General features: G+C 35.6%; 1 protein-coding gene across 2 annotated transcripts in view; it reads right to left on the bottom strand.

Annotated features, from left to right (window-relative positions):
• The window catches only part of LOC123566055 (putative ankyrin repeat protein RF_0381), a 50,392-nt gene extending 38,729 nt beyond the window's left edge, over positions 1-11,663 (bottom strand). The window contains exon 1 of one of the 2 annotated variants that reach the window (XM_045359888.2): positions 11,305-11,663. The gene's annotated coding sequence lies outside the window, so the exon portion shown is untranslated. Of the gene's footprint in view, positions 1-4,599; positions 4,922-11,304 lie in introns of those variants that run through there. The other variant, XM_053550204.1, reaches the window with a different exon arrangement.
• Between the last annotated feature and the right edge of the window lie 5,468 nt (positions 11,664-17,131).

The following is a 17,131-nucleotide window of genomic DNA, read 5'->3' as shown; positions in this document are numbered from 1 at the left end:
TAGGGACCTGATTCTTGGGCATGACACTCCATCTCATGGTGTTGAACATTTGTGCCAAGTTATATCAAAATCCCTCAATGCATGAAGAAAAAATGCTCCGGACAAGGTTTTCATTCTTGTATCGTTTGACCTCTAAGTGTGACCTTGACCTTAAACCTAGGGACCTGGTTCTTGTGCATGACACTCCGCCTCATGGTGGTGAACATTTGTGCCAAGTTATATCAAAAGCCCTCTATGCATGAAGAAGAAATGCTCCGGACAAAGTTTTCATTCTTGTATCCTTTAACCTCTAAGTGTGACCTTGACCTTAGACCTAGGGACCTGGTTCTTGTGCATGACACTCCGTCTCATGATGATGAACAATTGTGCCAACTTTCATCAAAATCCCTCTATGCATGAAGAAGATATGCTCCGGACAATTTAGTCATACCTGAATTTGACCTTTGACCTCTAAGTGTGACCTTGACCTTAGACCTAGGGACTGGTTCTTGTGCACGACACTCCGTCTCATGATGGTGAACAACTGTGCCAAGTTTCATCAAAATCCCTCCATGCATGTAGAAGATATGCTCCGGACAAAGTCTGTGGACGCCGCCCACCCGCCCGCCCGCCCGCCAGGGGCGTTCCCATAATACGTCCTGTTTTTCAAACGGGCGTATAAAAACATTCACTGTATGCCAACTTGCCAATTTTGATATTTGATCTGAACTCTAATTTGCGACTGACACTGTATTCCATTTTGTGACTTAAGTATACAATTTATGTCCTTTAAGGGCGTAAATGAAATAACATGGCCCTATGTCGCTCACCTGATAAACACACCATAACAGTGTAAACATGTTTGACACAGTGATTTCATGAAAACAAATATTCTGACCAATTTTCATTCAGATTGGATCAAAAATGTGGTCTCTTAAGTGTAAACAAGCATTTTCTTCAATTTGACCTAGTGACCTAGTTTTTGAGCTAAGATGACCTACATTCGAATTTAACCTAGATTTGATCAAGGCAATCATTCTGACTAAATTTCATCAACCTCGATTGAAAAATACAGCCTCTATCGCATACATAACGTTTTTCTTTGATATATCCTAGCGACCTAGTTTTTGACCCCAGATGACCCATATTCAAACTTGACCTTTACTTCATCAAGGCTAGCATTCTGACCAAATGTCATGAAGATCAATTGAAAAATACAGTCTCTATTGCATATACAAAGGTTTTTCTTTGATTTGACCTAGTTTTTCAACTTCAAGACCACAGATGACCCATATTTTAACTTGACCTAGATTTCGTCAAGGCAATCATTCTGACTAAATTTTATGAGAATCCAGCGTAAAATGCAGCCCCTATTGCGTACACAGGTTTTTCTTTAATTTGACCGGGTGACCTAGTTTTTTATCCTTGATGACCCATATTCAAACTCCACCTAGATTTCATATAGGCAAACATTCTGATTAAATTTCATGAAGATCCGGTGTAAAATGCAGCCCCTATTGCATACACAAGGTTTTTATTTTATTTGACCTAGTGACCTAGTTTTTGATCCCCGATGACCCATATTCAAACTTGAACTAGATTTTATCAAGGCAATCATTCTGACCAAAATTCATGAAGATCAATTGAAAAAATACAGCCTCTATCGCATACACAAGGTTTTTCTTTGATTTGATCTAGTGACCTAGTTTTTGACCCCAGATGACCCATTTTCAAAACTGGCCTAGATTTCATCAAGGTTATTATTCTGACAAAATTCATTAAGATCAGTTGAAAAATACAGCCTCTATCGCATACACAAGGTTTTTCTTTGATTTGACCTAGTGACCTACTTTTTAACCCCAGATAACCCATTTTCGAACTCGGCCTAGATTTCATCAAGGTAATCATTCTGACCAAAATTCATGAAGATCAGTTGAAAAATACCGCCTCTATCGCATACACAAGCTAAATGCTGACGGACGCCGGACATTGAGTGATCAGAAAAGCTAAAAATATATACCAAAGTGTCTCTACATATGTACTACATATAAGGTAATCCATTAGGGGCGGGGTCTGTGACTCGCTATCCTACCTATTTATATAATGCAATTATTGAATGCTTCAGAATCGTTTACATGCAAGTATTCCATGTTGGTTTTACAGACATATACTCTCATAAAATACAGAATTAGAAACCAAAAGTATACACAGTGTCCCTAGTATGTCACGCAAGAAATTACCTTCTGTCGATTCCCTATGGAAGTCACAAGAAGAAATGTTTCCTGACGACTTCAAAAAGTCAATGAGGTGACACAGGAGGGGACTATACACATGTAGGTTTACCCCCATTTTTTTATAAGACGGGCCCCTGTGTCCTATGCACTATACATCGACTCATGATGATGAATACTTGTAACAAGTTATTTCAGAATCCCTTCATGCATAAAGACGTTATGGCACTGACACGAAAATGAACTGACGCTATTTTTGACATTTGACCTCTGTGACCTTGACATTGGAGCTAGGGAACTGTGTCTTGTGCACAACATATTGTCCCATGATGGTGAACATTTCTGCCAAGTTATTACAGAATCCCTTAATGAATAAAGAAGTTATGGCACAAACACGAAAAAATGGAACCTTTTTTTACCTTTGACCTCTTAAGTGTGACATTGACTTTAAAGAGAAAAGAAAAAGAAGAGGATGGGCATTAACTACATATTGCCTATATGTGTGTGAAGTTTGAGAGAGGTAGGTGTAATAGTATTCAAGTAATTGCAGGACAAAAATTTATGAGGACACACATACAAACAGACCGGACAGACAGACTCTCATGGCTAACCTTGTCGAAAGCCTTGCTAAAGTCTAGCAGTATAAGATCTTGTTTCTTATTGTAGACTGAAGTGACCAGATCATTTACTAATATAAATAACTGAGTAACACATGATCTTTTTTCCCTAAAACCATGCTGCAGGTCATACAGAATACCATGGTTGGTGAAGTGCTTAACAATAGTTGAGGAAACAATGTGTTCTAGCACCTTGCACAGGACACATGTTAATAAAATTGGCCAATAATTTACTGGATTTGACCTATCTCCTTTTTTAAAAATGAGTCTGTTTACTGCTTAAAATCTGTCGACCGTGCCACACTAGATCTAATTCTCAAACCACAGAGATTGCATAAAATTTGGAAAAATCCAAGAAGAAAATAATGTGACTCCAAATTTCAGGAGGGTTGGTTTAAAGAATATATCAATGGTTAGACTACCATTAAGACTTCAATTGTAGTAATATTACTAATTTAATTTACTTCAATGACATACAGTATGCATACAAATAGCCTTACTCATTTGGCTTATCGGGATGACTTATTTTATGATCTGATATTTTATAGTTGTCATCCCTCTATTCACTGAGCCTTACCCGTATCTGCATTTTACTGTTAGGAAAATGAAGACATTAAAAAATCCAAAAAAGTCAGACTTACTTGCTTTAATAAATTAAACATTTATATTCATGTAGAAACTTCAAATGGGTTGAATTTAATTCATATTTTTAAATAAGCGACTTAAATCTTCGAAAATATAATGTGACAGGTGCGAGAGGAGATATCTATCCGGACACCGGTTTCAATAAACAGCAGACTGCCGATGACACTAAATTGCAGAAACTAAACACAAAATATACATTCATGAAATGTCAGCGAGGCAAGTTTAGCTTTAATGTCAACATAAATTCATTATCTGACATGTAAACATTACAAATACTTTGTACATGTACCAGAAAACGTTCCCAACAGATTTCATTGGGGATTTCCTAACGGCAATATGCAGAATAAGTTTGGACGTGACGGAGTCAGCGGCTGTCAAAAGTTATCAGGCTGTACTACACTTACTATATACAGTTACTATATAATATATAAGTGGTACATAAGGTCTCAAAGTGGTACAAAAAATACAACATAAAGTGACTGGTACATAAAGGGCCACACTGTATCTCAGAAGGAATGTGTCACTTTATGTACCAGACAATTTATGTACCAGCACTTTATGTACCACTTTGGACACCTTATTTACCACATATATGATATATAGTGGATGATCATTTTTGTTTTGATTTGATGAAAATGTTTTATTTTATGTTACTTGAAATGTTTTTTTACTAAATTTAAATGTTAATTGTCATAATTAATAAGGTAATTTATATGCACATAGGAATGTTAACAAGATTCTATAGACTTAAGCTGAATAAATCAAAGTTGTTTTCACAGGTAATTATCACATATTCACAGTGCTACACAATGATATACAATTATTATATAATATATAGGTGGTACACTAAGTGTCAAAGTGGTACATAAAGTGTCTGGTACATAAAGTGACTGGTACATAAGGGATCGCACCCTCTCAGAAGCCCTGGTCATGCATTTATAAATAAATTAGGAAGTGTCTAGGGGTACGGATCCGTACCTCTAGAATCTGATTCTAGAGGTACGGATCCGTACCTCTAGACAAGCCTGTTAGGGGTTTTCTAGGGGTACGGACCTCCCTTTTCTAGAGATTTATAGTTATTTACATCTTAAATTTTGTTGAAAATGAAATAACAAATAAGTCTTTACCAGTCTTCACTTAAAACTTGCATCGAATTGGTTTACAGATACCAGTGTTCACCCGATTGTTTACCTTCTCTTTCAAAACCTAAATAACCGAGGAACTCCAAATGAATACACACAGTTCCTATCGATTAGATTGTTGTCAAATAAACTGTTGATAAAAGCTAGATTAATGAATGAATCTATTCCTTAAATGAATTCTATTTGAAATTCAGCAAAAATAAATAAATAAATTTGGCATGATAATATTTACCAATTTATGTTGTTATTTAACAAGGTATAATGACAATTAATCGGCACGGAACTGATTGCTTAGTAATCAATTAAGCGAAAAGAAACTGTTTGTGAAAATGTCCCATGTATCTCGTCATGGCTACCAAATGTGTGAAAAACATAAATACACTAAGGGTTAATTATCAATTTAAAATATTTTTCCCAACATAATTTATTTAACATTATTTTGTTTAATCTTTATATTTTTTCTGCCAGTTCGAATCCTCGTGATTTATTTGGTGTTCCTCGGTTATTTACGTTCCGTCCACTTGGTCAAATCCCTACCGAGTCTAGCAACCTCGGATCATGATATAATTTTTCATGAATTGAATCTTAATAGGGGCCGCCCAACCCAACCTAGACACCCTATAAAACTCTATACGAAGGCTAATTGGGAAGGGCTAAAATCCGACATGAAGGCTTTTGGTGCTAGCTTTCTCACCGAAAACCATTCCTGCCTTAATGAATCCCAGTCAAAACACATTCCATCTAAAATGTCTAAACCCCGTGCCGACTTGCCATGGTTAACCCCAAGAATTATCAGGCTTATACACAAGCGTGATAAACCGTACCAGAAACTACACAAATCTCCCTCCCCAGCCCGCCAACAAAGATTCAGATCCCTTAAGTCTTCTATCCAGAAGCAGATAAGAGCCCAATACTGGTCATATATGGAAAGTATCATATTTGACCATGACTCACAACCTGGTAAAAACAAAAAGTTCTACAGTTTCATCAAGCACAACAAAAAAGAAAATGTCGGCATCGCCCCCCTCAAATCAGATGGTCTTACCTACACGGACCCCATCCAAAAGGCTACTATCTTAAACAAACAATTTGAATCTGTCTTTTCCCCTCCCCAGCCCCTTAGTCTGAAGCATATATGTTCCAACATTCTCTCATCCCCAGTCTCCAAGATGAATAAGATCCAGGTCACCACTGAAGGTGTGGAAAAACTGCTCCATGGTCTATCCCCACATAAAGCCTCAGGACCTGATGAACTATCCCCACGCATCCTAAAAGAACTCCACCATGAGATTGCTCCTGTACTTGTCCATATATACAGGTTATCTCTCGAATCTGGCCTAGTACCCAGTGACTGGAAAAAAGCCACTGTAGCCCCCGTATTTAAAAAAGGTCTCAAGTCTAAACCTAGTAACTATCGCCCAATTTCCCTAACTTGCATTGCTTCTAAACTCCTTGAACACATTGTTGTTTCCAATCTTATGACCTATTTTGACAAGCATAATCTACTTAGCCAGTTCCAGCATGGCTTTAGATCAGGTCACAGTTGTGAGACTCAGCTCATTAATTTCACTCAGGAACTTTACAATAACACTGAAAAGGGTCAACAAACAGATGTTATTGTCATGGACTTCTCCAAGGCGTTTGACAAGGTCGATCACATAAGACTAATTTATAAACTACAAAGCCTTGGTGTCAACCCACAAATTACCAATTGGGTCAAATCTTTCCTGTCCAACCGATCCCAGAAAGTCGCTGTTGATGGTCATTTTTCCAGTGAACTTCCTGTACTGTCTGGAGTTCCCCAGGGGTCTGTTCTTGGGCCATGTCTCTTCCTGGTATATATCAATGACTTACCAGACTCGGTCAAATGTAACGCAAGAATGTTTGCAGATGACACCATAATATACCTTACCATCAACTCCATTTCAGATAGTGTATCTCTGCAACAAGACCTCACTAACTTAGAAACCTGGGAGAAGACATGGTCCATGGAATTCAACCCGGACAAGTGTGAAGTCCTTAGAATCTTTAGAAAGAAAAATCCCGTGGTCTACCCCTACAAACTTCACAACATAGAGTTAAAAACTTGTGAGGCAGCTAAATACCTAGGCATAACCATTTCCAAAGATCTAAACTGGTCCAAACATATTGACAATATCACTTCCAAAGCAACTTCCACTCTTCGCTTCATACAACGGAATGTGAAAACTGACAATAAAAAGGTCAAAATTGCTGCCTATAACACCTATGTCCGCCCTCAACTTGAGTACTGTTCAAGCGTCTGGCATCCTTGGCAAAAAACCCTCACTAGCAAAGTCGAAAATGTCCAAAGGTCAGCTGCTAGGTACGTCATGTACGACTACAGTTACACCAGTAGTGTTACACAAATGCTGAAAACTTTAGAATGGAATACACTCCAATATAGAAGGTTACACAACTCATTAGTAATGTTTTATAAAATAAGGACCCAGACAGTTGCAGTCGATCAATCTCATCTTATTCCAACTAGAAACCTAAATTATTTAATCCCCATGTCTCACACTCAGTACTTTTCTAACTCCTACTTCCCAAGGACCATCCGTCTCTGGAACTCCCTACCAACTTCCCAAACGAAAAAAAAGGGGAAACAAAACACTTAAACAAAACACTAATACTACACTGTGTTTTGATGATGTTTTATTAGTATAGCAAATTTATGACATGCAAATGAGGTAACAAAACACTAACAAAACACTAACAAAACATTGCTAACGAAATACCAACAAAACATGATATGCAAATTAGGCTTATACAAAACACTAACATAATACTTTATGTTTTATTAGTGTTTCATTATATGTGCTAAAGAAAATACCAACAAAACACTGCTAACAAAATACCAACAAAACATATGATATGCAAAAGAGCAAGGTCACAAATCTAAACAAAACACTAACAAAATATTTTATGTTTTTTTAGTATTTCATTACCTGTGCTGACAAAATACCATAAGCAAAACATTATTTACATTCATGAATTTATATATGAGCCGTGCCAGGAGAAAACCAACATAGAGGCTTTGCGATCAACATGGCTACAGACCAGCCTGCGCATCAGCTCGATTTGGTCAGGATCCATGCTGCTCGCTTTCAAATGCTATTGCAACCATAGAAACCATTAGTGAACAGCATGGATCCTGGCCGGACTGTGCGGATGCAAGAAAAAGTAAACACACAATATGGTGCTAAAATGTCACCATTTTCTACTCAGTTCCAAAGTCATTGAAGTATATTGATCAGTATTTTCCACTTTCTGCCATGGCTTTTTTCAACAACATTCTGATGTATAGTCGGTGTAAGATATGCTACTATTTTCAACTGAATGTCACTATTGGTTGAGAAATTTTCTGTAAATGATAGCCATCATCAGTGTAAAATGCCACAGTTTTTCACTAACTGCCACAAAGCCATTGTCACCATTCGTCTCACTGCAAAACCTGAAGATGTAATAAACCAAGAGATATTAAATCATAAAAGCAGTTTCTTCATTAGTTTTTTCCTTTGTTTATAGTTTCAAAATTAAATTATCATAGTCATAGTAATAATTGGTATTCAAAATAGTGCATCTTTATGATACAGGCAACACTGCAGATTTAATCCAGTAACAACTGTAACATTACTTGTTATATTTTCAAGAAACTTATTTTTTTAAATTTGATTTCAAATGTTGATAAGGTTCCAGCGATGGCAGACAGATATTTAATGATTTGGGAAAATGATTAATATATTGGACTTATGCATTGCTATTACCCTTACCATATTGTTATAATAAATAGTAACTTAGTTTGATTTCTGCCAGTTACCTGCACTTACACCTCAAGTTGTTATTACTTAATTTGGTATTTTTAATTATTATATATTGATTTAGACTTGATATATAGGAGATGATTATAAAACCTGCCATGTGTTTGCTGGAAATAAGTTTTAAAATTGATCTATTAAGTCATGTTCAGGAATTTTTTTTCAATTGCCCACATTCAGTCAAACATACAACTATGGTATTGGTAGTGTATACATGTATATAGTAATATATAATGCCAGTATATATACTTACAGGTTTTTGAACTGCTGGATTCGTTAGGTCTTCTTTGAACACAATACGTTGATAAGGTCCCAATTCATTCATGTGTGCCATACCTATACACATACATGACATATGGTGCTATACCTGAAAATAGATTTAGTTTAAAACTTAAAATGTTCATAAAAACCTTTGGTTTATTATTTGGTATATCAATGAACTAAAATTTTAACTGTATACATTGTGATGATGGGGCCAAAAAATGTCACTAGTTCTACCAAATGTATAGCAAATAGAGGGTTACATTAGTCTTTATTCTTATTACATTATACTCTTCAATAGATTAAAAGAATTATCTGGATGAACATGATTAAATTTAATTACCCCAGTCTTGTAAAATAAACAATATGAGCCGTGCCATGAGAAAACCAACATAGTGGCTGGTTTTCTCATGGCGTGGCTCATATAATCATTTATAAAAGCAAGTAAATAATCCATAAACAATTATTTTTGTTAACAATAATTTTCATTTACCTTAACATAAATGTGTGAAACACCAATAGACTAATTAATAAGTAAAAACAGGTTAAAACACTAATTTTAAAGCAAAATATTATTCTCTGAATTAACAGACTGAAGTAATTGCAGTGCCATGGTAAGCAGACTGGTAGCATTGTTTACCCTGTGATTGGGGAGATAACTCTACTGGTTTAAAGTTTTTGTCTCCGTTGAATAATTTCATTTAAAAGTATCCACTTTTTATTTAGTAACTTAAAAGCATGATAAACTAAAACATACAGCTGGAAGCATTTGAACAAAAAAAAATATGTGAAGCAACAGTCATTTGTGAAAGCTACCAAAACGAAAAGTAAACAACCTGCTTCCAGTTTGAATCCATGATTTATCATAGTTACAGGTAATCTAGATTACTGTTGGAAAATAAATAAATTATACTGACTCACCATTTGTATTATTTTCATCACTCTTAAACTTCCATGTTAAATATAAACTTCACATAGTAAACAAAGAGCTATATAAATAAACTTCTTTGTAGTGAAATAACTCCATGATGCTCTCACAGAACTTCCTGTTTAGGTTTGAATTTCTGATATTCTTGGGCAAATGTGTCATTTACAGTCAGCTAATGAAAGATACATGTAGGATGTTGAAACTATTTCTGTTCTAGAGTAAGATTTTATTCCATTTAGATACACATAAATTTTAAAGATTACTCTGATAAAAAACCCAAAAAGTTAAGGATTACTTTTTGTGGTACATGCACAGTCGCCAGAAGTAGTTCCCTGACTTTATTTTCATTGGCTGACCTCTTGGTAGAGTTTCTAAATATAAAGCAGACAAGATCTTATCAGTCTGTGGTAATCTCCTGTTGTGAGATAAGCAACATGTACACTGCAGTAGATTAATTTATCACCCCTTAATAGCCAGGAGGAAAAATTGCAATATTATATCTATGCAACTACTGTTAGTGATGTTCTTTTTGATGTAACTCTAGGTGAAAAGTAATGATCATTATTTCAATAAATTTTTAATTAGTTCAAAATGAACTTTTCTGCAAAGTGCATGAATACATTATAATATATACAAGTTGCATTACAATTCATGTTTTAATCCCATTTGTTCTGTTACCTATCTAATTGGGTTTATTGTAGTTATTGGTCATAAAAATACTTATACATTAAAATATTTTATGTTCACAAGAAATACCTCCCAAAACTTCTGTGACTATAGTTTCCATCACAAAAGCTTTCTAAGTTATTATTTTTCATGCTATTTTCCGTTCCAAAATTTTACTAATTAAGTCCAACTTTCCAAGACAAAAGCTCCTGTTTCTATAAGTCAAATTAGATACCAACAAAATGTAGCATGTACAAATTCAAGTGTAATGAAACACTAAGAAAACATAGTTTACATTCTCCGAAGTGTAATAAAACATCAATAAAACATTACTGATATAACAAAACATTAACAAAATACTAACCACTTAAAATCCTGGAAATACAGTATTGGTGTTTTGTTAAATGCTGTACTAACAAAACATCCTAACAAAATATCAAAATATGTTTTGTTGATGTTTTGTTAGTGTTTTGTTAGTGTATTGTTAATTATTTTTTTCGTTTGGGTTATGTTAAATCTAGCCCCAGTCTCGGTATCTTTAGAGAGAGGCTGGCGGTGGTCAGTATGTAATTCTATTGCCTCTGCCCCATTTTAACTGTAGCATACTGTCTTTTTTAGATTTTATTATTTTAACATTGTAACATATCACTTCTTTAACAACTGTTCCTCTGACAGCGCCGCCCAGTGATAGTCAGAAATCGACGGTTGGGTGAAAGATGTAGATGTAGATGAAAGAAAATGTAACAAATCAGAGCGTTGTTATCTGTAAACCATTTAGATCCAAGTTTAAGGTGAATTCTGATGAAATGTTATTTGTTCTTCCATTTTAAACAAAATTTGAAATGAAAATGACCCTTAATCTCTAGAAAAACGGAGGTCCGTACCCCTAGAAAACCCCTAACAGGCTTGTCTAGAGGTACGGATCCGTACCTCTAGAATCAGATTCTAGAGGTACGGATCCGTACCCCTAGACACTTCCAATAAATTAATACTTACACAACAGACACTGTCTATCAACTTCAACCCTACTTAACAGGACAAGTCTTTTAAACACAAATTATTCCAGTAGTAGTCTTACAAAATCTACGTTCTATTTTGAATGACAGTTAAAATTCTAAATGCATAAAAAATTGAAAAACTGCTGCCCATATATGGTTATGGGATATTTTCTAAATTTAGAAATGACAAGGTTGTTTGCACAAACAGGCATCTTTGTAAAATGACTAACATTAAAATTAATGATAAATAAATTCAACTAAGCGCGATAATCGAAGATATTGGCGAAAAAAACAACCCTAATTCTTTTTTTCGAACCGTCAGATTGTTTACAAACATTTTATTTGATTCTGTACTGAGGATAGAAAGAAATTTAGTTCCGACTTTAATCGAATCATTGACACCCGAGGAAGGTATACAACCACTACATAGCAGACATGGGCTGCATTTCACACCTGGAACACTTTTATAGCCTGTAAGGTCTTAGAGCACATAGTAGTTAGTAATATTTTAGATCATTTAGATAAATTTAATATCCTGGTGGTTAATCAGCATGGTTTTCGAGCTCGGCGGTCTTGCGAAACCCAACGAGTGGGTTTTATTGATTTACAGTCAACTCGTCCCCTAGTCAACTCGTCCCCCAGTCAACCCGTCCCCGATTTGGTCATTTCGCCTCCCTCGGCGATTTCAGATTGGTCATTTCGTCCCCCTTTTTCGCCCCCCCCCCCCCTTTTAAAAACGTATTTTTGTAAAAAAAAAATCAAAGTATGATAAATTAAGTCGTTTTTTCTTTCAAATAAGTATATATTTTATGCTAAAAATATACATAAGTTTTCGTTTGTTTAAGAACTTTTTGCTTTGAAAGTGATCGATTTAACAAGGAGGATTTTCTGTTGTTGTTTTTTTCCTGTTTTTTTTTCTCTTTGTCTGCTATGTTGGACAACAAGCGTATTCTAATTTTGTAAGCCATTTTCCGATTTCTTTCCAATTTTCATAGTCACATTTGTATACCAGTGAGTGCATGAGTACACACAAAACTAGAAATTGTGTCCATAGGACACGGATGCCCCATCCCCTATATAGCAAAAACTATCAAACGGCCGTATATTCACAGAAAAAAATCTGTCCTTTAAGGTCATCTGCATATCAAGCTTGTTCATCTGTGAAAGTTTGGAGCAAATCAGGCTAATTATAGTGTGGGAGAAGTTGGACACACAAGAATTTTCTGTATAGCAGCCATAACTACAGTAAAAATAGTTACAGAAACAAATCCCTTCCTTTATGGTCAACTACACATCAAGCTTGTTGATCTGTGAAAGTTTGAAGCAAATCAGGCTTATAGTGTGGCAGGAGCTGGACACACAAGATTTCAGGACGTACGTATGTATACGGACAGCATTTTTTAAAAAATTTCTGAAAATGTTCCTGTAATATTTTTGAATAAAATAAGTTTAAAAAATTCCTTGAATGGGTTCATTTTCACGCTACGGTGCTCTGAAAATTTATTATTTGGTTTAAGCCCATTTTAACTGTTTCATAAATAGCTAGATACAATTTTCCCCAGAATCCAGAGATGTTATTTCAAGCCTGACTAGCTACAGTGCTCCAAGAAGTAAGAAAGTTATGAGTGCCTACTGGTTAGAAACTATAAAAACAGATTGTGTAAGCAGACTACCGTGACAAAATTGGAAGGTTATTGAGAAACACAATTAATGATTATCAAATGCATAAGTGCATAAATTTATTTATTTCATGTTCGTACACTTTTACGTCTGACTTTAACTTCATGTCGTTTTGACTGTGTACATAAAAGTCAGAATTAGCCGGGAATAATTATTGTTTGTTTTGGGGTTTTACGCCCATTTTCGTCAACATTTTTTCTTTACATTTAGCACTAAACTTTTTTTCCACAGTAAATTACAACTGTCCCATTGAAAAATAATAGTCGAAGATAGGGTGACCATATGCTCGATTGATAGGCGAATGCTCCAACCAGTGTGTCATTCGGTCTGACACTTGTCATGAGGGGTGGGGTAATTTTTGACTGGATGAATTAGACAAGAGACTATTCTCTAAGGGTCAGTTGTATTTGAAGTTTCAAAACTGGAATTATTTAATAACAAAGAACCCAAGCTACTTTATCTTATTTTGTGACAAACCCAAGAATTTATGCTCTACTAGAAGCACCTGTCACAAAAAGAAATGCGTGTATTATTTTATGTATAAAACAAAGAGCAATCAAATATGATTAAATCTCAGCCTGTTTTGTTTCAAGCTAATCGATTTAGCGGCTATACCCAGCTATAATATTCACGTAATTCAAATTTTGAAAAAATTACACATACTGATAAAACTGGTGGAAGTTTCTATCTGAGTGTTAGATATGAATACGGTCAAATGCTGACAAGATCTTAGGGATATTTTTACTGTAAACATTCGTATGTTGTTTTTTTTGCTTAAAGGCGTTAATTCTAGGTTTGATGGAAAAGAATATATCAGAAAATATATTTCAAGTAGGCAGTAGTTATATCCGTCCTTTTTATGAACTACAAGTAGATATTTAATTGTTTAAATATGACGAAAACCTTGATGCGAAATGAAAGCTTTAGCATACAAGCTGTTTACCGTCAACGCTTAGAACGCAAAGACGTGGCATTGTCAAGTGTAATGTTTGACGTTCCGCTAGATGGTGCTCTATTACGTCTTCTTGACATTAAAGTGCCCCCAATAAAACAAAGTTAATTGAAAACCTTATAATGATGCTACAAATCAATTTTGATGAAGATCCATCAAGCAGTTCATGAGAAAAGTAATTTGAACGCTATACTATTTTTAACTCTTGCGGCCCTTATAGAGCAAGGAATGCATGACGATAAGTTAGCTCCTCAAGTATTTCATAAGAAATAAGTAGATACAATTCAAATAAGTATCTAGAAACTTAATAAAACCGCCATTTTGTTTTTTGTTGCCATGGAAACAAAATGGCCGCCATTTTGATCAAATATTTAAATGTTCATAACTTTCTCATGTTTATGCCGATTTTGAAAATTCTTTCACTTCTTTAAGAAATTCTAGCAGACGGGAGTTACATAAAAACAACATTACCTTTCTCTTCAAAAGAGGCCAAGCGCTTCCATTTGAAAAAACAATCGAAGAGGACCTTATGATGATGCTACAGACCAAGTTTTATGAAGATCCATCCAGTGGTTCATTAACGGTTTTCTATTTTTTAGCTCTAGCAGCCTTTTAAAGGGGCCTAGTGGCCCCAAATATAATAGACTTCTCCTGAGCTCCCGCCGCGCGCACATCGCGGAGAAGGCATGCGGCTCCACCGGATGTCATCATAATTATATTGAGGTCAGCTGTTGGAGTCACAACGAAGGGCGGGAGCAGTGGTCCTATGAAGGGTGGTTTATCTTCCTCAGTTTCGAGTTGTCTACGAATGCAGAACATGGTACTCCGAAAGGATTACGACAGATCACCATGAAAAGACGCCCGTCGACACTCTACGATGAAGACGATGGCGCAGATATTCTCGCTCATATGGGTCTCCCGGCAGCGAGTATAAATAAACTTAAATGAAGAAGAAATATAATAGAGCTAGTAGAGGACCTTAAAATTACAATGATTTTACAAATTCAAACTGATGAAGACCTATTTAGCAATTCATGAAAAGAAGTCATTTAGGGGGATTTCAATGTTTAGCTCAAACAAAATTGGGAGAAGACCTTATAATAACACTACAGAAAAAGTCTGATGAAAATCTATCAATAGTCTTTGAAATATATTTCTATTTTTATCTCTAATGGCCATTAATAGGAGACGATCGCCAGCATTTTAACAAAATAATGAGAGGACCTTATGATTATGTTACAGACCAAGTTTGGTGAAGATCCATTAAGCTGTTCATGAAAAGAAGTCAATTAAATGTTTTTCAATTTTAGCCCTAGCCACCCACAATAGGGACCGAAAGCCCCTTTTGGAATAAACTATGAGAGGACATTAAAATAATGCTACCATCCAAGTTTGATGAAGATTGATCCAGTGGTTCTTGAGTAGATGTACTTTAAAGGTATTTCTATTTTTCGTTCTTGCGTCCCCAGGAAAACCAGGTTTTCAAACTAACAGCATCACGCCAACATCTTCTGATTAAACAAGAGGGTCATGATGACCCAATATCGCTCACCTGTTAAACTTGGCCTTGGAATCAACAAGTTTCATGAAGATAGGGTCATAAATGTGGCCTCTACAGTATTAACAAGCTTTTCCTTTGATTTGAGCGGTGACCTAGTTTTTGACCCCACATGACCCAGTTTCGAACTTGGCCTAAAATCATCAAAATAAACATTCTTACCAAGTTTCACGAAGATAGGATCATAAATGTGGCCTCAAGAGTATTAACAAGCTTTTCCTTTGATCTGACCAGGTGACCTAGTTTTTGACCACATATGACCCAGTTTTGAACTTTGCATAGGAATCATCAAGATAAACCAACCTTTTGTTAAAATGCTGTTCCAAATAAGATATTGAAAACTTGTGCAAAAGAACTAACACCAGCAATCACCAACATATTCGACCGTAGTCTAGAAAGTGGGACTCTACCCAGCGACTGGCAAAACGCAAACATTGCTGCAATATTTAAAAAAGGAAATAAACACGAACCAAGTAATTATAGACCAGTTTTGCTCACCAGTGTATGCTGTAAATTGTTAGAACACATAATATGCAAACATATTCTGAAACATCTAGAAAACAACAGAATACTCACACATCTACAACATGGATTCAGATCTGGACATTGTGAAAGCCAACTTATTATTACTATACATGACATCATGAAAAATTACGACTCCAAAGTTCAAACCGATTTACTCATTTTAGACTTTAGTAAAGCTTTTGACACCGTACCCCACAGGAAACTATTACACAAACTCAACCATTATGGTATTGATGGTCCTTTACTCAAGTGGCTTTCATCTTTTTTGATGGAGAGGAAACAGAGAGTAACAGTTGAAGGAGAATATTCTACATCCGTAACAGTCGACTCCGGAGTGCCCCAAGGGACTGTCCTTGGTCCTCTATTATTTCTCATCCACATAAATGACTTACCTGAAGCTGTCTCATCACAAGTCAGACTATTCGCTGACTATTGTCTTTTATATCGCAAAATACACTCTATACAAGACCAGCTTCAACTCCAAAAGGATCTTACATCATTAGAAACTTGGGCCGCTGAATGGGGAATGAAATTTAATGCCAAAAAGTGCTACAAAATGACGATTCATAGAGGTACAAACCCAAAATCTAGTATATACTCATTGGACAACCACCTTCTAGAACAAGTTAGTGAAAATCCATATCTTGGACTGCTAATCAGTGAAAACCTTAAGTGGTCAGCACATACCAACAAAATCACAAACCGGGCTACTTCAACACTAGGATTTCTTCGTCGCAATCTCAAACACTGTTCTAAGACTCTCAAAGAAACTGCCTACACTTCATTAATTCGCTCTGTTCTAGAATAAAGCTGTACCGTTTTTGACCCTTACCACCAAAAAGACATTGATTGACTTGAATCAGTACAGCGTAGAGCCGCTCATTTTGTTTATAATAACTATAGCAGAACATCAAGTGTTACCTATATGATCAAAAATCTAGACTGGAAACCTCTACACGAACACAGAAGAGAACAATGACTTATACTCATGTACAAGATTGTTAATGACCTGATAGCAATTCCTGCCGAAATACATATCACAAAGAATAAAGGCAAAACTAGATCATCTACCTCAAACAAAATCATAGTATATAGCTGCAAATCTGACAT

The sequence above is a fragment of the Mercenaria mercenaria genome, chromosome 8 (genome assembly GCF_021730395.1).
Source record: "Mercenaria mercenaria strain notata chromosome 8, MADL_Memer_1, whole genome shotgun sequence".
Taxonomy (NCBI): domain Eukaryota; kingdom Metazoa; phylum Mollusca; class Bivalvia; order Venerida; family Veneridae; genus Mercenaria; species Mercenaria mercenaria.
Note: the sequence above shows the minus strand (reverse complement) of the source record. Positions and strands in the feature narration are given on the sequence as shown.